Source organism: Camellia sinensis, chromosome 1 (genome assembly GCF_055761805.1).
Source record: "Camellia sinensis isolate YWXY chromosome 1, ASM5576180v1, whole genome shotgun sequence".
Classification (NCBI taxonomy): Eukaryota; Viridiplantae; Streptophyta; class Magnoliopsida; order Ericales; family Theaceae; genus Camellia; species Camellia sinensis.
This window is the reverse complement of record NC_138961.1, coordinates 234,336,865-234,342,636: the sequence shown is the minus strand read 5'-3', so window position 1 is coordinate 234,342,636 and position 5,772 is coordinate 234,336,865. Positions and strand designations below refer to the sequence as shown.

The window sequence follows — 5,772 nt, the reverse complement described above, 5'->3', positions numbered from 1 at the left end:
AATGTCAACAATTTGGTCCCTAGGGACCATATTTTGTGCCTGCTGAACCACTACTGGAGGAGCAAACACAGGATTTGGTGGGCAAACTTGTGCTTGTAGTCCTCTTGGTCCATAAGGTGGTATATTTGGGACTGGTTGTCCCTATGGTGCAAGTTGCTGTTGGGGGTGTGGGTAACCCCTTTGAGCCTGTCCTGTGAAAGGACCTACGAAAGGTGCTGGAACTGGTGTTGTGTCCCTTCTATTTGTAGGAAAACCTTCCAACCCCCCGGGTGTAAATTTGAATAAGGGATTAGTGAAACCCCTTGTGCCAGGTATGGCTTCAAACATGGGATTTGGAACCATTCTTATGCCATTTTCTTGTACTGAGCCAGATCCACCAAATTGCATGGCTTCACTGTGAAGAACTGAGGCATTTTGACCTGCTATAGGCCTCGGAATAGGTTCGTACCAAGACTAAGGTAATGGTCTTTCATAGTTCTGATTACTAGTTTGACCATTAGAATGTCCATTAACTTGCATAGGCTGTTTATCTCTAGCCAATCTTCGCTGAGGGACATTCGAAACTTCCTCCATGTGTCTTACGTTTGTTAGTTGGTGGTTATTCATTCGATCCAAAAAGGATGTTGCCCACCTTTGCATTGTGTTCATTAATTGTTGTCCCATAGCATCTATTAGGCCACCCCATGGATTTATTGGCTGAGTATGTGGAACAATGGATGGTCCAATTCCTTGGTCTCGTCCAATATTATGAACATGTGGTACTTGTTCTGAAGTGCTGGTCTGTTCGACCATAGGTTCTGATAAAATGAGAGTTTCCACAAGATGTGTTATCACATTATCCTCCGGATTAGGTATCTTTACCTCTCCTTCCATGCCTTCTTCCAAGCATTCATTTTCTCCTTGTCTCCTACGTCTAGCCATTTCAATTAGTCCTACCAAGCGTGCCAAAAATATATGTTGGCTTTTTGGCTTTCGAAGGTTATTTTTGTAATTGCGAGCGTGCCAGCAAGGATCAATCAGTCCTTACAGAAAATTAATTGCCAACCAAATTATCAGACAATTGTGTTTTAGTTCTTTCAGCCTTAATGAAGAGGACTTCTACTGGTGGCTTGATTTAGGAGAATTAAAGAAAATAACAATTAAATGAAGAACAACTGAAGTATTTCATTAAAATGAAAAACTTACAATAATCCAAACTTAGCCTCTTAGAGGTTTACAGCAACAATCTACTTGAAACTACTCCTATGAACGAAGTGCAGTGCAGGAATTTAAAGTACAAGAAATGTAAGACTGGAAATGTAAAACTGGAAAGGAAAAATAAGTATAATAAGACTGGTTTTTGGATCTAAGTCTGGGGGTTTTTCCTGGGGCCTTCTTTACTATTTATACTTCTCAAGGATGATCATCGAACTGCGTTTCCAACCGTCGAACTGCTCCTCCATGATCGCTGATCATGTTGCCTTGTAATTAGCCCACTATGCCATCACTTGCAGTTAGACTTCCCTCCTAAATTTGAATTTAAATGTGAGTAACCGTTGAAGCCACATCACCTTGCCTATCTTTGTTGATCCACTGCTACTCAGATCTCGTAATAACCAATACTAACTGCCACGTGTATGATCAGGATCGAAGACTTGACTAGCCTTCCTGTATTACCCTTATTCTGCCACGCGTCGAATTATAATTGGCTTGTACAAAATATGTAGCCAACAGGAGCATAGCCCCAGAATGTTTGAGGGAATTTGTCAAGATTGTGTGGAATTGCCTACTTGATAGGGGAACATAAAGGCCATCGATGTATGATGTGGTTGGGAGCCTCAACATTGTGTTGCAGTTGCAGCAGATTTGGCACAATGATATTGAGGTCGGTAGCTCATCCCATAATGATCCGGTGAAAGAACGGTTTTGTCATGCTTACAACAATGTGTTGTCATATGACGGTGCATTTGACATCTCGGATCCAGATATAGGGACCAATGGGCTGCTGATCGAGAAATTTAGCTCTTTAAAATCCCTTTTTTCTTTTATTTACTTTTGCATAGCTTCAACATGGGTGTCAAAGTGTTCTGTGGTGTTTTTCTTCATCTTTATTTTGGTAGATCGCTGTAGTTAATGTTGCAATGTGCTGAATTGTTATTCTTAGATTGTTATTCTAGATTCTCCAATTTCGACAAAGTTTTTAGTCCTGTGTTTTGATAGACTCGACCCTGCAAAAACTTTTTTTTTTAATTTTTTGAAGAAAAATTAATTCTTATGCTATGGTTTCCACTTCGGAGCATGCATGTGTGCCTGTAAAATAATAGATATACAAGTTGACTAAAACTATATGGCCTATGGTTAACCCAATAGCTCTTGACGCATACAAGAGAGTGAGTTTTACCATGAATATGCATCTTTCATGGTTTAATATATATATATATATATATATATATGTATGCATAATCATACTTCAATAATTAAATGATTAGTTATTAGTTAGTAATGAATAGTGACAAAATGTTATATTGTAAAAATGTTAGCCAATAGAGACACAACAAACTTTCTCTTTATTTATTATCTCATTTTCTTTTATCATAATTTATTATCTCATTTGAAAATAACATAATATATGCTATCTAACTAAATTTTATTAACTTAACTTAAATTTACACACAGAAAATTATAATAACATAAGGCATAAGCATGGAGGAGGAGGAAGGGGAACATAATAATTTGAATTGTTGGATCGTGTCGAAATTTGTGCTTGATCCTTCATTTTTTAATTTTTTTTTTTTGTTTTTATGGAAGTGCTATAGATTTTTTGGATGGTTATGAAATTTGTTGATTTTTGCTCCTTTTTTTTTTCTTTTTTTTTTTTGGAATTAGTTGAGTTATTTGTTGATTTCTAGAATTGTTTTGGAATATATATGTATTGTTGATTTTTGAAATTTTTGTTGAGGGAAGATGAACTGTTTTGAAATACGCATTGTTATATAAGTTTAAAAATTAGATTCATTTTTCAAGACCAATTATGTGGCAATCAATTAGGGTAACTAACGTAACACTCTCTTTATCATTTCTCATCTAATTATCAACCAATTATATTACTTACTCAGCATTAAATTTAGAAAATGAGTTTGGAAAGTGAATTTTTATATCATTTTTCCTTTGAAATACAATTAGGAAGTGAATGATATTTCTAGATAACTTTATTGAGCTTGTGCCAAATTTATTATAAGGTATATAACAAGCCTTTTAACTAGTCATTGAAAAGGAAAATTTTGTACTAAATAAATTTTTTTAGCAAGAGTAACCCTTTTACTTCAACCGACTGGAGCATTGATTATTTATTTCTTATTAAAGAAAATGTATTGTGTCATTTATCTCTTTTCATTATAAACTTTTATTGCCTAGATTTCAAATTGATATAATATTTTATATTTGTAAATTATAACCATATAGACAAAAAAGTAATTTCTTATGCCTCACCATTGAAGAATTGTGTGAATCTCTCCGCTTAATTTACAACAATGCTATATTGGTTCCTTGACATGGTCCTCATAAATACCCATTAACGTTAGGCATTTCCCAGTTTATCCTAAAATTATTTTTTGTTGTTGGATTTGCAATCATCAGTGATACCCATGGACCAATCTCAAAATAAACTACAGAGTCAATTTCCTTATTTGACAAATCTTAAAAATGAAATTTTAAATCTAAAATAATACCCATTTTAATAATTTGATAAGTGCTACATTTTAGAAGTTCTAGTTTGCATAGCATACCCATTTCAATAATACAAAAGATCTTAATTTAAAAAAATTAACTATTAGCATGAGTGTGTCCTCATACTTTTATGTATACTTCACGTTGCTCTAGTAATTATATGATGTGCGATTTCGTTTCACAAAATCAAGATACTTAATATGACAATACATTTATATGAAACTCCTCATAAGAAATGCCTTATTTCCCATTTTATCACCCCCAATTGCACCTTTAACGAGATGGCAAATAATAACAACCAATCAACTCTCTTTAAAGTGTGAGATCGTTTCACATGGGAGTGAACCACGTCATTAGGGCTGCAAAATTAGAGGATGTAGCACCACTCAACTTCTAATCTTATTAGACGCAATGAAACCATAGATAGTTACTAAAATCAAGACTTGTATTCTAGGCATACGCAATAAAACCTTAAATAATTGAGAGAAAAATCAAATCTTGGAATATAATTGAAGGTTGTAATGTAGGGAGATTTTTTCTCCATTACTGACCAAGTTGATAGTCTTAATTCTTGATATAGACAATCCACCAGTTGTCATGACGTTTGAGTTAGGTCATAAAATAATCACTGTTGGATTGGTAAACCTTAATCTGCGTTATAGATGAAGAACTAGTAATGTTAGGTATGCTCAATTATTATGTATCGTGAATAAGAAATGTAAGTAAATTTATATTTTCTTAAGCTATACTTCATATTATAAAGACTCCATTGCTTCTGTTCTCATGATATTCTCATCTACTAATATAGTAATTCATTCTCTTCACTCTAACATTGTCATTCTATTCTCCGTCATATAGGTCTGCAAAGATTGTAAACATGTCGGCTTTTGAATGTAAGAATATAACTGCAAATGCTGCTTTTGAATCGGAGGATTTGTGCCATCGCTTTTCGCTTTTTGAGATACAACGGGCGACCAACAACTTCGATGATGCTTTGGTCATTGGGAAAGGCGGATTTAGTGTGGTGTACAAAGGGTTCATTGAAGATGGAGCCACCACCATCACTATTAAGCGGTTGAACGTGGAGTCCAAGCGAGGGGTTGAAGAGTTTTGGACCGAGATCAAGATGCTTTCCAATCTCCGACACGTGCATCTCGTCACTCTGATTGGCTACTCTGATGATTATGAGGAGATGGTACTTGTTTACGAATATATGGTCAATGGAACACTCCGTCGAGCATCTCCACACGAATAGTGAAAAAGGAAATTGTAATGATTTTTCTTGCCTCGCTTGGGAGCAGAGGCTAAACATTTGTATTGGTGCTGCTCTCGGATTGGACTACCTTCATACAAATACTAAGCAAAGTGTCATACACAGGGATAGGGATGTGAAGACCACAAACATTCTATTGGATGAGAATTTGGCTGTTAAGATTTCAAATATCGAATTGTCCAAAATTAGCACGACAAATCACACCCACATTAGTACTAATGTTAAAGGCAAATTCGGTTATTTGGATCTAGAGTATTTCTTGACTCATAGATTAAGCAAAAAATCAGAATTTATATTTTTGGCAATCACTTTTGGCGACTAAAACAAATTTAGTGGCCAAAAGTTAACTTTTTGGCGACTAAAAAATGTATGAGTCAGTGTTTGTTTCGACTGTAGCTACTAAATTATTTTAGTTGAGATATATTACTTAATGGTGACTAAAATAAAAAAATTTAGTAGCTAAATATGCCATAATAGGCGACTAAAAAATTATTAGTCAGCGTTAGTCTACATTTTAGGCTATTAAATTCTATTTTAGTTATCGTATTCTAATTATTGAATACAAAAGAAAGTTTAGTCGCCAACAACAGTGACATTTTCACTGTTACTCTTTGGCTACCTAAATATTTCGTAGGCAAATATGTACTTTTGGTGATGAAAACAAAATTAGTAATGGTATACTCGATTTTTTCCAACAAATAAACAATTAGTCGCCAAATTACTACTTTTGGTGACTAATATTTTAGTCGATGTTATTAAGCTTGGGCTACCAAATTTTTAGTCATTATATATTA

The 5,772-nt window shown here is 34.4% G+C and overlaps 1 pseudogene; it reads left to right on the top strand.

The window, feature by feature from the left end:
* The first annotated feature begins 4,582 nt into the window (after positions 1-4,582).
* Positions 4,583-5,300, top strand: LOC145822778 (putative receptor-like protein kinase At5g39000 pseudogene; annotated as a pseudogene).
* Positions 5,301-5,772: the final 472 nt, after the last annotated feature.